At 36.8% G+C, this 15,000-nt stretch overlaps 1 protein-coding gene across 2 annotated transcripts in view; it reads right to left on the reverse strand.

The window, feature by feature from the left end:
* The window catches only part of LOC136831246 (1-phosphatidylinositol 4,5-bisphosphate phosphodiesterase epsilon-1-like), a 417,095-nt gene that overhangs the window by 143,499 nt on the left and 258,596 nt on the right, over positions 1 to 15,000 (reverse strand). The gene's annotated exons all lie outside the window — the stretch shown is intronic.

Raw genomic sequence — 15,000 nt, forward strand, 5'->3', positions numbered from 1 at the left:
TAGAAGTTAAATGCCTTTTTGAATCCCTTGCTCAAAGTATGTGTAATACATATAATGTGACGCAATTAGCAACTAACTATGGGCCAGTAATCACGGTAATTGTGGGCCAAAAGTATAATTTTAACTTCCTTAATCGGAAAATACTTGAAATATAACAATTCTGTACCATAATGACAAAAGTATATTCACTGGGCCTAAAAACATTCATAGAAATTAACATCAATAGACCTAAATCAAAGGTTCAGTGGATGTTCGCGGCCAAAAAATGTTGTTGTTATTACTTCTTTTAGTTCCAAGATCTTCAGTGAAACCATTCGGAGTCAAGAACTAAAGACATTTCGCTGTGAACATAAAGGTAAATTATGAGTACTGATAAAAAAAAATGCTATCAATACAATTATCTAGAGGTGTATCTACTGGGCAATACCTTTCTTAATAACGCAATCTATGTAAAGATGTAACTATATTAAGCATATTCTCACCTCAAAAAAAAAAAAAAAAAAAAAAAAAAAAAAAAAAAGAACACTACCGTGCTTCCTGGTTAAATCTCCGCTTCCAGTCACCACAGACTTACGTATAAGGACCAACATGTACACACGACGTCCCTTCCAGAATCTAAATTTTTTTCCTTTTCCTAGAAAACACGATTCAACACGCCCCTTCATTCGTAGGCAGAAGCTCCTTAAGGGATAAAAGTTCATAAAGTAGTCAATGGAAGCTCTGACTTAATGGTACGATCTCAAAAATGAAGCTACAAAACGATCCACAAGTATGCCACGATTTTCAAGCATGGAAAATTTGCCTAATTCTCTCATATAGAAACCTATTTCCTCTCTCCCTTTATCTCTCTTATAAAGTAGGTCATCTTTCATATACAACAGGTCCCTCCTCTCTCTCTCTCTCTCTCTCTCTCTCTCTCTCTCATCAAACAAACCCACAATTCTCTATTCCCATTACATTGCCTCATTCTTTCTTAACTTGTCCATCCAGTCAATCGGCAATTCTTCCCAAATTTCATCTCGAACCAATGACCGGAAAATGCCAAGGCTAACAAACGTGTGTTGTCCGCAACGGCTCTGGTCAAACAGGAGCCTCCGATACAGCGTTAATCACAAACACCTTTAATCTGGATATTAAAGATTTGTGTGCCGTTAATCAGGAAGCGCCTACAATGGATTTAATTCGATAGTTATATAATTACTTAAAATCTGGCAGATCAATGTACTACTTGAATTCAGACATATCTGTACTTAAAATCTGGCAGATCTATGAACTATTTGAATTCAGACATATCTGTACTTCAAATCTGGCAGATCTATGAATTGCTTGAACCCAGACATATCTGTAACTTTTAAATCGGGAAATTCCTTGAAATCTTTTAATTTGGGCAATTCTTTGAATTATTTTAAATCCGTACTAATATCTGTAAGCTACTTTAAATAATAAACTAATCTTAATTCCAATAATTTAGATTCCAATGTTGCATGAACTGTTATGAATAGAGAGGCCTTTAAATTCTTTAAATAAAACATTATAAATCGGACGTTTGTAAATATTTAGTAGAATGTTATTTTTCTTAAACTAATGAACTGAAATTTCAAGTTTAAACTAACTCCTCTCAGTCCTGCGTGTTGCATTTTATATTCTGGGCTCGCACTGCTGTAAATAATACGTTGCACGCAACAGTGATTGACACACCAACAACAACCTCATTCTGCCAACGGCAAATTCATTAAAAACTCCACTGAAACCTCACCCAAAATAAAACGCTAAAAACCCACTGCACTGCAAACCCAAACGAATGCAATAAAACTGCGCGTTACATGAAATAATAATGACATGCAACCTTAACCAAAAGCCATAAATATACGAGTACATCTCGCAAGACGAAAAATAAAATAAATGAAAACGACACCAAGCGCAATAAACCCACTGCATTGCCAACTTAGCCTATCGGAACACTCATCGGGCATTGCAGACCCTCAAGAGTTCGGACGAATTCGAGTATAGAGGTCATCTTCGACCTCGCTCGCACCTGACTGTCCTTAAGCAAGGCCACGAGACTCACCCCAGAAATCTTTATTGTGGTGGTCATCAGAGGAGACTGGTTTTTCGTTAATATTCCGGAGATGACTGCCACTTCTCTCTCTCTCTATCTATCTCTCCTTCGTTCACACATGCATACATACATGTATATTTACATTATGTGTGAAAACACTGTGTGTGTGTGTGTGTGTGTGAGAGAGAGAGAGAGAGAGAGAGAGAGAGAGAGAGAGAGAGAGAGAGAGAGAGAGAGAGAGAGAGAGAGAGAGAGAGAGATCAAAGCTTGCTTAATCTTTACAAAATAACACAAAATATACGGTACAATTATGTCCACTTTTAATTGCATGTACCTGTGTATGTAAACGTATGTATATAATATATATATATATATATATATATATATATATATATATATATATATATATATATATATATATATATATGTGTGTGTGTGTGTGTGTGTGTGTGTGTGTGTGTGTGTGTGTGTGTATGTGTGAAGTTCAAGTTCCCGTCATTCCAGCTACAGCAGTCTCACCCAATTTCACCCAACCCTATGCCACACAGATGCACCTTCGAGAGCATGCCAATGAGCAGATGTCCACGCGGGTCGTCCAGCTATCACACCTGACAGGCAAGTCGAGTTCGCCAAGTGGGTAACCGCATTAGAGAGAGAGAGAGAGAGAGAGAGAGAGAGAGAGAGAGAGAGAGAGAGAGAGAGAGAGAGAGAGAGAGAGAGGATGGGAGTGCCCAAGGTTCGCACACACTTGCATCATGGGAAGCTCTTTAAAAATACGAAGAAAAACATGGGCCATTTAAACGGGAGAAGGAGGCTGTTACTGCTATGAATATTCCTCGTTAAAGTAATGATTACTATTAGTTTCTAGTATGCAGGGCAACAGCTGATATTGACTTTTATTGTGAGGTCGGGAAGACTGGAACGGCAGGATCTGAGAATTCATCCTTGAAAACTGGGTGGCTGGGCTTTTTCGGGTATAAATCAGCACTTAAAGTGTTCGCTAGTATTGAAATCAAGCAGCTTTTCTCTCTCTCTCTCTCTCTCTCTCGTTGCCACTTTCCCTCTTTCTTTCTGTAAATAAAAGCACACATTTTCATGTACGATGGATATAAAAGGCTAAGGCACATGATAATTATATATTTATAGATTCAGATTTATCGTACTTTAGAAAAAATGTGTAATGAATTTCAAATTTCCTCCCTAGAAAACATTTATTAAAAATGAATTGAGAAACTGAGCAAAGAGCGCTTGCACACAGATACGCATGTAGGAGAGTGCATACAACTCTCTCTCTCTCTCTCTCTCTCTCTCTCTCTCTCTCTCACACACACACACACACACACACACACACACAAACACCCACAGATTTAACAATACTCCAAAGATAACATTTCCCTGCCAACATTAGCACCTCACTTACACTTGCAACAACATGTGGATCAACAAATGAAAATGGCGCGACACAAGAGGTCCCTTTTATGTGAAACGACCAGGTATTCATCTCACTCAATACGATCAATCACAAGATGAAGAGGCTGCTGCAAGCACCTTCGGCAGGTGTGCTTGATGTGTCCACAGAGGATCGATATTGCCGGGAGAATCACCCAGGTGTCAAATGAGCGCAATCACAACAGGCAATCACGGCATCGATCGTGATTGCAGAGTTATGAAGGCTCTGAGAGAACCAGTGGGAGAGTGAGTGCCTTTGAACAAGCAATGCTGAATGGAATGGAATGGAATGGAATGGAGTCTAGAATTTAGTAAAAAGGCCTAGCGCTGGGACCTGCGAGGTCATTCAGCGCTGAAAAGGAATCTGAAAGTAAAGGTTTGAAAGGTGTAACAGGAGGAAAACCTCGCAGTTGCGCTATGAAACAATTGTTAGGAGATGGAAGAAAGAGAATATGAATGGAGGTACAGTAAAAGGAATGAAAGGGGTTGCAGCTAAGGGACGATGGGACGCCGCAAAGAACCTAAAGTAATGCCTACAGTGCACCACGTGAGGTGCACTGACGACACTGCCCCCCCTACGGGAGGAATGCTATACGTCAGTGATGAAGAACTGACAACGTAAACAGCTCCTTAGATGAAAACTATGAACAGTGGAAATATGAATCCTGAAACCCCAAAGTGAGCGCGACAAATCATTCATGGAAATAATGCGATGCCTTGTACGTCTTTTAAGAATACCTATTGTAAATTTTTTTTCTAATAAAGAATGAAACAAATCACGAAAAATCCGATAAAATTACAACAAATTCTGAAGTACCATAAAGCACTGCTTTAACTCGATTTCATAAACTAAATGATACTTTCTCAATACTTCAACGAATTTTATATTTAATAAATGCCGGGCGGACATGCAAAACAAAAGCCATAAACGCACAAAAAAAAAAGCAGTTGCAGAAGAAAAGTGAAATCGGGGCAAAGCCTCTTTGCTTTTTTTATCTCTCTTTCTCTCCCAGAAGGTCAAGGTACAGGTGTACTCGTATCGAATATACTAAGCTTAATGATATTCATAACTAACTGCGCACCACTAGTATCAATACGGTACTTTTAGTCGTGTTTATTAATCACCAGCTTCTTATTTCTCCTCATAATTCAACTGACACTAACGATCCCTTGGTTGCTACAAAAATGGTGAAATCTTCACCAAGAAATACGAACATTTCTATCCCTTTTATATACTTGAAGGTCAAAGAATGCCAATAAAACGAGAGAGAGAGAGAGAGAGAGAGAGAGAGAGAGAGAGAGAGAGAGAATCAAGTTACATTCACTCCATTTCTCTCATGACAGATAACATCTTTTAGGTTTACTACAAGCTTCCAGCAAATAAGAAGACACGGAAATAAAGAAAAGAAACACGTCGGAAACGAGGCGAGGACGGGAAGAGGAGTGGAGAGGAATCAACAAAGAAGCAAGGAAGAGGAAGAGGAAGAGGGAGAAAAGGAGGTAGACGGAGATTGAGATTACTATCGTATTACAAATCAATGCAATTTTTTTTTATCGGCAAAACTACAACGCAACAGCATAACGCGACTCTGTGAGTGTGTGTGTGTGTGTGTTGTGTGTCCCCTGGCGCAAAAATGACAAGAAGCGACACAGTTCAATCAATGGAGGCGACATCTTAAAACCACACTGGAGAAGAGAACCGCAGAAGCCACGTTATCAATGGCATCATCGGCATAACAACTGAAGCTCATCTGGGCTATACATGGCGAGAGAGAGAGAGAGAGAGAGAGAGAGAGAGAGAGAGAGAGAGAGAAATCTACAGGTATTAAAAAACTTTGGACAGTGAGATTGTAGATAGGAAGCTATAATGGAGGTAAAGCGAGAGAGAGAGAGAGAGAGAGAGAGAGAGAGAGAGAGAGAGAGAGAGAGAGCGAAATCTACAGGTATTAAAAAACTTTGGACAGTGAGATTGTAGATAGGAAGCTATAATGGAGGTAAAGGAGAGAGAGAGAGAGAGAGAGAGAGAGAGAGAGAGAGAGAGAGAGAGATCTACAGGTCTTAACAAACTTTGGATAGTGAGATTGTACAAAGGAAGCTATAATGGAGGTAAAGCAACAGAGAGAGAGAGAGAGAGAGAGAGAGAGAGAGAGAGAGAGAGAGAGAGAGAAATAACGATTTATTTCTAAGGTAAGGAGAAATATGAGAAGACAAAATAAAAAAAAGGAAGATGTGGAGCTTATAAAACGAATGGCAAATGGAATAATATGCGAACTTGGAATAACAATTCTTTGAAATCATACTCCCTTGGGAATGCGTGAAGATAAATAATGCATATTGCATATTTCGTCAAAGACTTGATTGACATCTGACATACTTTGATTTACTGATCGAGCTGCCTTTGAGAAGAAGCTAATGCAAAATTGAATTTTCTTCGGAAAAATTTGTATTCCTTTCCCGTGTTTCACCATGTTTTTTTTTTTTTTTTTTTTTATCAATACCTTAATTTTTTTTTCCCGGTAAGTGGGACTGGTTCATTCTTTCAGTTATTATCCATCTCTTCATTCGCAATTTTTTCTTCCTAAATCTTAATACTTTTCTTAATCTTTTCCTTTTGTTGTTTCTTCCATTAATCTTAATCGTGTTTCACCGTCTCTATTCTACCATTTGTTTCGCATTCCTTTCACCATTATCATCTTTTATTTTTCGTTTATTAAAAATGATCAGGTTTAATTGATTACCGTCGACTGTTTTATATACTTTTATTATTTTTCATTTATCTTCTGCCATCACCATCACGGTAATATCCTCCTATGACTGATAAAAAAGATGCCTTACTTTAACATTCGAAATGTTCTCAGGGGAGATTTTGAGACTCCCAACTGACCTGATTCGGTTCCTCAGAAATTCCCCTGAGAACATTTCGAATGTTAAAGTAAGACATCTTTTAAATCAGTTAAAGGAGGATATTACCGTGTTGATGATTGCGAAGACTAAAAGAAAAATAATAATACAACACAAAACAGTGAAAGGAAACAAACCAAACCTGATCATTTATATTATACGAAAAATAAAAGATGATAATGGTGAAAGGCATGCAAAAAATAGTGGTAGAATAGAGACGGTGAAACACAATTAAGGGAATAAACAACAACAAAAGGAAAGGATTAAGAAGTAAATAGCAGAAGGAAGGATTAAGAGAAAATTACGAATGGAGTGATGGATAATAACTGAAAGAATGAACCAGTTCCACCTACTGGAAAGTAAAAAAAAAAAATGATGTTGATAGAAAAAAAACGGTGGTGAAACACGGGAAAGAAATACAAAAGGGAATAATTTCCCGTGGTGAAACAGGGGAAAGACAAGTAAACGAGAATTATTTCCCGTTGTGAAACAGGCCGCTGTGAAACAAGGGAAAGAAAGGTAAAAGAGAATTATTTCCCGTAGTAAAACAAGGGAAGGAAAAGTAAAAGAGAATAATTTCCTGTACTGAAATAGGGGAAAGAAAGGCAAATGAGAATTATTTCCTGTAGCGAAACAAGGAAAGGAAAAGTAAAAGAGAATTATTTTTCGTTCTGAAACAAGGGAAAGGAAAGTAAAATAGAATAATTTCCCATAGCGAAACGGGGAAAGAACTGTTAAAAAGGGAAACATTTTTTAGCAGGAGGGAATAAAGACGACATAAGCTGTAAGAATGCGCGAAAAACCTCGTTCATCATTTTCACTTGCCGTCACTACCAGCCTTTTCTCTCTCTCTCTGTCTTTCCTTCTTTCTTTCTTTCTGTCTCTCTCTCTCTTTTTTTTTGAGGCCAATGTGGAGGAAGTGGGAAGATAAATAAATGAAAAAATGATGGCGATGTTGGCAGAGGAGAGCAGAAGATAATGACGTGAATCTGAAACACGTCACTAATATGAATGAGGAGAAGGAGGAGGAGGAGGAGGAAGAGGAGGAGGAAAGAAGAAATGACTGAGGAAATGGGAACAGGAGGAGAAGGAAAGAACTACTGAGGAAATTGTGGCATTAGGAGGAATTGAAAAAATGAAGAAATGGAAGTAGAGAGAAAAAATAATCAGGAAATAAAAGCACAATAAACAGGAGAAGTGGGACAAATGGTAAGGAGAAATGAGAACAAAAAACTGCAGGAGGAGACAGAAAAAGGAAAAAATGAAGAAATACAAGCAAAATGGAAAGGACTGGAAAACCGACTGAGGAAATGAAAAGAGACTGGACAAAGAGGGAGGAAAAATAAAACGAAGGAATAAGTGCACTAACATCAAAGGAACTCAAGACACGTGCCGAGGAGTGAGGTTGCGAAAGGTGATGAGGTTTAAAATATAACCTCGCAAATAAGCCTCGCGGGGTTTAATTTCACGTTCGTTCACCTCAGGGAAATGTTTTTAAAAATTAGACTTACAAAGAAACATAAAACCCTAATAGAACCCTCTCATTTTTTTTAATAGAAAAATTCAGGGAAATGTTTTTAAAAATCAGACCTACAAAGAAACATAAAACCCTCTCATTTTTTTATAGAAAAATTCAGGGAAATGTTTTTAAAAACCAGACTTAAAAAGAAACATAAGCCCCTAATAGAACCCTCTCATTTTTTTATAGAAAAATTTGAGAAGAAAAAGTAATTTACGGAAATATTTACCCCATTTTTCAAAATATATATAAAAGCATTCCTGTTCTCAATTATATGAGATGATAGTATACATTTTGACGGAACTCAGATCACTCACTCCTGCTTTGTTTTATTTTTATCTTTTTCTCCTCACAAGACGTGAGGCCACAACAGCTGAATAGCAACCATATGCATAATTCACTGTTTATGTAAACAGGAACCTATTGGTTTCAAGGCAAGGTACCATACCCTTCCTTTCCGCGCTCGCTTTTGGGATCAAACGCAGGCATACCTGCATGTGAGACAAGCGCACTTCGACCTGCGCTCCTGAGAGAGAGAGAGAGAGAGAGAGAGAGAGAGAGAGAGAGAGAGAGAGAGAGAGAGAAATATCAAGCACACAATCAATTCTTTGATTAATCTCCACACGTACGCTGTATAAGAGGGATTCCCCAATCCCCTTCACCTGACCTCTTTCCCACCAAACCAAAAGGAGACGATAAACAAAACAAACAAATAAATATTTAAGTGCAGTAACCTAGCATAACCCCTCCCTCCCTCCCTCCCCCGCCCCTTCTACTACACCTCCCAAACTCTGCTCTTTAGCTGACCTGAAAAAGAAAGGTAAAAAGAGAAAAAAACAAACACCTCTCCACTGATTGTTTGTTATCTCTATGAGCAGGTAAACACAGGTATAAGTTATGCTTTAACAGAGAACTGGAATCCTCTATTTGTTGTTCGATTGCGTCACTCTTCAACAATAGAGGCCATAACTTACCTTTTCAATGACCAAATAATATTTGAGTGCCTTCGGAGGTTTATGGCACTATGCATTACAAGGACGGATTTGCGTTACAATTGCTGGCACGGGTTTCACTCTTAGGCAAAGGTGCTGATTCATTCAATATAATAATGAGGATATTCTTGGACTGTTATGTTACTTATCCTTTTACTAATCCACTAACACTAATGTCATTAGAAACCATTATATAACATACAAACTAAATTAAATTTAACACTAGAATCTAGCATTGACAGTAACTTTTTTAACACTAGAATCTAGCATTAACAGTAACTTTTTTTAACACTAGAATCTAGCATTAACAGTAACTTTTTTTAACACTAGAATCTAGCATTAACAGTAACTTTTTTTAACACTAGAATCTAGCATTAACAGTAACTTTTTTTAACACTAGAATCTGGCATTAACAGTAACTTTTTGTAACACTAGAATCTAGCATTAACAGTAACTTTTCTGAAGCAACTATCGACAGCTACCGACTGATTTTTTGGTGACCCTTTTCATACTAGTTTTACCAAAATGTCCTTTTTATAAACCCAATGCTACTGAAAAATCGGCCTGGTCTGACTGAACTTTTCCCTGGTAACAATCCTTATAGCATTCCAGTAAACATGAATAATAATACTTTTTGGGTTTATCTCGTGTTAATATATGGAACCTATATCATATCAGTGTCATAAGAAAAAAAAAATCTGGATACCACCTAGATTTTCGATTTCAAGGTCATACTTTTTCATCTTTTCATACACAGAAAACAGAAATTTCAAATATCATGACGCATAACAAAACAACTTTAAGCTACAGTTTGAAAACAAACAGTCTGAATACAAAATTAAGCTGCTCAATTTTCCCAATGCCGCTGATCCAAGAAGAGGGTCTGATGTGTCTCATAGCAGGCTAATGTACAGAAATTCAAAAACAATTTCAAAGAGGCTAATTTAATGAACAGTGCAACTGTGTTGAATGTCCACTGCTATGACATGTTAGCAAACGAGACAGGACACCATCGGGGATAATTCGCGTGATAATAGGTGGTCAGCCACGGTCGTACTGCAGCAAATTCTTCCATATACACAGCCAGCCACTTGGACTCTGTTTTAGCCCTGGTGAAATCTAGTAGCATCTCCATGTCCAACGTATGTGACCACAACTAAAGTTGAGCTCTCCAATTGCATTCTTTGTCTTCAATTAGTTTTCGCAATTTACTCATAACAAAGGATATCTGACAGCTGGCCCACACAGCACCCTGGATATCTCATCCTCTGCCCTTTCTGATCTGTTTGAACTGCTACGCCACATCTTGTTACACATTCACTCAACCAGCCAAGGTTTAAATATTATAGGCAACTTGATCAGCTAGTGTCCCTTTACACAAGATAATTGGCATTTCCACCTATCTCAGCCTCTGGTGCTTTAGTGGTCAACACACACACTTCCGTCAATTGGACAGCCAGTTCTGCTGCCAACAGACTTCAGAAAGTTAGAGCAGATTTGGTGTCCTCCCAAAAGCAAGAAAAAAAAAAGACTCCTTTTTTGCAAACTACTATCTAACATTTTAATGTCTCAATGTTTAATATATGTATGTATTAAAAGCCTTACTCAATTTAATCGAATTAAAGTTCTGGTTTCATCAAAATATCAATACCCCAAATTTGGCAGGCACCACCTTAGTGACTTTTAAAACGAACTTAAAATAAAAAAACCTGGCGGTGGTATCCACACATCTTTTAAACCTTACTAAACTGAAATGAACCAGTATGAATTCCGGCTATCAACAAGCAACGCCACAAAAAAAAAAAAAAAAAAAAAAAAATCTGGAGAAGTTTTGCCATTTTTGGTTGGTCTACTATTAATCAGAGATCTACAGCCTAAACGATTTAAACCCAGCCTCTCTATAACAAGAGCTCTGTAAGAGTTTAAATAAGATCTCAAGTGCGTCCGCCCAACTTCTATTCAACTACACTTCATTTCTCTCTCTCGCTCTCTCTCTCTCTCTCTCTCACTTCACTCAGGAACTGCTGTCTCCAAGCAATCCTGTGCCACATGAGCAAAATTTTATTAACAACATTTTACTAAAATTTTGTCTACCTCAATTTTTCTCTAGTATGGTGAACATGAAAAACTTTCCTATTGTTCTGTACTTATGCTACCTCTCCTAATATATAATTTTGCCGCCATACCTGAAGCCTTTCAACAGTTTGAGAGATATTAAAGCGTCTTTCAAGTTCACTGTCGGTCTATAGACGCCCCTTACTAAAGTCTGCAGCTTGAACGTCAATCATTACATCAGACTGAATGAATGGAAGTTTACTGAAAGGATAATAAGGATAGGTGATTAGGGAAAAGGCTATGATTGGCAGGAAAAGGGGAATCCTTATAAAATAGAACGCAATGTATAACATATGGTTCTTTTTTTGTGTAATAACTTTACACACACATATATATATATATATATATATAAACATATAATATATAAATAATATATATATATATATATATATATATATATATATATATATATATATATATATATATATATATATATATATGAAAAGGAAGGAAACCGGTGAGATTTAACAACGAAGAAAGCGACGGAAATTCCCCTAAAATTCAACGTGTTAAGAGATATATTACACATTCAGAAACGCGCACAGACAAAAGTATTGTCACGTGCATTCACTCTTACATAAATAATAACAAACCAATCCCAAAAAAAACTATTTTTGGTCACGTTCCAAAAAATGTACACTTACAGACTATCTCTCTCTCTTTCTCTCTCTCTCCTACCTCCCTCCCTCCTCTCAACAACAAATGGCAGAGACAAGGACCTGGTATTATCCTAACCGCTACACGGAGTCAGTTTCTGGATACTTCAGGCAAGGCTTGAAAAGAAGGAGGGGCCACTTCGGACTTGAGCCCTCCTTGGCAATCTGATATTGACGGGGTCATTGCCAGCCATGCTACTAGAAACGCTCTTGTTTACAATTCTTCTTCTTCCTCCTCTTCTTCTTCTTCTTCTTCCTCTCCTCGACCGATTGAGACGAGTGATGCTAATGAGGGCTGGACAAATATTTTCGCATATTTCATTCATTAACTTTTTGCGTTCGTCTGTTTTTACGCACATCGCTCGTACAGCGCGAAAATAAAGTGTTGATGTATTCTAACTGCAACGGGAAAATCATTTTCGTCGTTTACCTCGGCCTTCTTGAAATAAAGATCATAACAAAATAAACAAATTCTGGTCATTTTAATATATAATAACTGCAACAAGATATTTACTCCATGGTTTTGCCACGTTTCATTTTATTCAAATTAAGGGGAAAATATTGGCGAATTTTACCACCTCTAGGTAACTACAACAATAAAAACCAGAATTCAGCTTATATCTACCGTACTGCAAAGTTACCCATTATTAATACCACACACGTACACCAAATTATACAAACGTCAATAGATGCGTATACAGATTAGGTACTATATACTGGATATAATCCTTAATGAAAATGCAGGAAGGCAGTGTCAATGAGGCAATTCAACTATATTTAGCAAAACGGAACTAAACAATATTTGTATTTTGAAACCATTACTGTCCGATATATCAAGGCTTTTATGACATAAAATTCCTTCTATCACTGATTTTAAGAAAAAGATATAAAAGTTACAAGGAAATTTACATTTTAGAATTTCCGTTAAAGCATGATTAAATCTGCAAGATTTTCCCTTCTTTTGTTACCCTAAGAGGACTTTGAGGAACATGAGTACGTTGATATACAGCCACACACACATATATGTATATATATATATATTATATATATATATATATATATATATATATATATATATATATATATATATATATATATATATATATATATATATATATATATATATATATATATAGTGTGTGAGGAAATATATATATATATATATATATATATATATATATATATATATATATATATATATATATATATGTGTATATATATATATATATATATATATATATATATATATATATATATATATTATACATATACATTATATATATATACATATATATAAATACATATATACAGTATATACACAATTATACACACACACACACACACACATATATATATATATATATATAAGTGTGAGCAATATTTAAGTTTGTCATACTTGTACCTAATTGTGTGATAGAGTAAATTCATACTTTGTATGTTCAACAAACAATTTCCTAAATTAACATCGACGATAAACAATACGATATTATCCCTAAAAGGGCAAAGGATCTGTCTGTATCCAAAAGAGCCCGAGTTGGAACCCTATTATAATGGGATCCTCTCAGCCGAATGAATAATACGGGCCATGTGTCATTAATAACAATTATCATATAAGCATCGCTATGTGAGCTAGTTGCCAGTTAGCCAGTTACCTTATTTTTATTAATATGACGATAGTTTCGATAACTTCAATATACAAATATGTGATTCAACGTTGTCCTTCTGAGCACTCATTCCACTTCCAAATAATTATGACAACTGCAATTCATCTTTTTTATTCATGAAATTACCTCCTAGACTGATGATTCAAGGTTTATATCGATTATTCGTACCCAAGTTTGTGTTGGGCATTAAGGCATATATATGGATAGCATGGAGAATAAAACGAAAAACTAAACATGACGATGACTGTATTTTCAGATGTGGTTCATCCATTGGAAACTGTTTGAATATAGCCATTTAAACCTTCTATGACATCCAGTTAGAGAAATAAGCTTCCATAGTTCAGTCTTCCTTTTCCGGAAGGTTTTTCAAGAGTTTCAAAAGAAACTACATATAAGAGCGTTGTTTACATATAAAAGCACGGTGAAAAATATGCTCACTAAAGATAACTTAGAAATATTAATAATATAAATATAAAATATCCAATGTTCAGTGCGGAATTTATATTTTTTTAGGCTAAGCATCTAAAATATGCAAAACAAAACAACATAACCACGCTGTCTCAATTGGCAATCTATTGGTTTACTTCAAGCAATAGAGTTGACTGGGCAAAGGCCGACGCAGTAATCCAGGTTGATGACTTTATCCACGGAAAAACCTTCGGAAATATGTTAATTACCTGTCCGAATTCACACTTACACTTACATCCTGGTATGTTTTTCACTTACCCAGTGCGACCTTCTTTTGTTAAACCTCACTTACCTGAGGTGATTAAGAAGCTGGCTTCCTAGGAAAAGCAACAATCATATAATTTTTCCTAGCGTGGCTTAATATACATTTGGCGCTCAACACGTGTGAACTCACGTGATTCTCATACATACATACATACATACATACATAAATAATACATACATACATACATACATACATACACGTTCCATTAAAAGAAAAAAAAAAAGGAAATCCCGAGTCTTACTTACCACAATATCTTCGTCATCCAAGGAGGAGTTATGGTTGTATGTGGCTAGTCTGACCTTCCTGGAATGCCAGAATCTCGGAAAGGTATGGAACTGGGAATTGTTGGAACGGCGTGCCCTGGACTCCTCCCTGTTGGGCATTCTTTTGAAGTTACGTGTCATGGAAGGGCAGACACGCCCATGTGGGTATGGGAAGTGGGATGGGAGAAAAGATGAGGTGACGGAGTGGGGAAAGAAGGATAATAGTGATTAGAACAGGAGGAGGAACGCGAGAAAAAGGGAGGATATTTGAAATAACAGAGGTAAAGAGGAAAGCAAGACAGGGAGGAAGGGAAGATTAGTCGGAAAGAGATCGAAGGAGGACGAGAAGAAAGGAGAGAGAAAGAGAAAGACAAGGAAGAGGAGATAAAGAAGAATACTCAAAATGTGAGGATATTGGAAATAATAAAGGCGAAGAGGAAAGCACACCAAAAAGGGAGAAAGAGGAGGAGGGGGAATTTCTTCCAATACAATCACAGTAGTCCTCAACCCCACTTAGAAGGGGGGAAGACGTGTCTAAGAGAGGGGAAGGAGGAGGGGGCGTTGACAAGGGTCCCTTTGCCTTGGACCCCCCTTCTAACCAACGGGAAAGAAACTCGGCATTTTCAGAATTACACAGTACTTTATTTTC

Source organism: Macrobrachium rosenbergii, chromosome 48, assembly GCF_040412425.1.
Source record: "Macrobrachium rosenbergii isolate ZJJX-2024 chromosome 48, ASM4041242v1, whole genome shotgun sequence".
Classification (NCBI taxonomy): Eukaryota; Metazoa; Arthropoda; class Malacostraca; order Decapoda; family Palaemonidae; genus Macrobrachium; species Macrobrachium rosenbergii.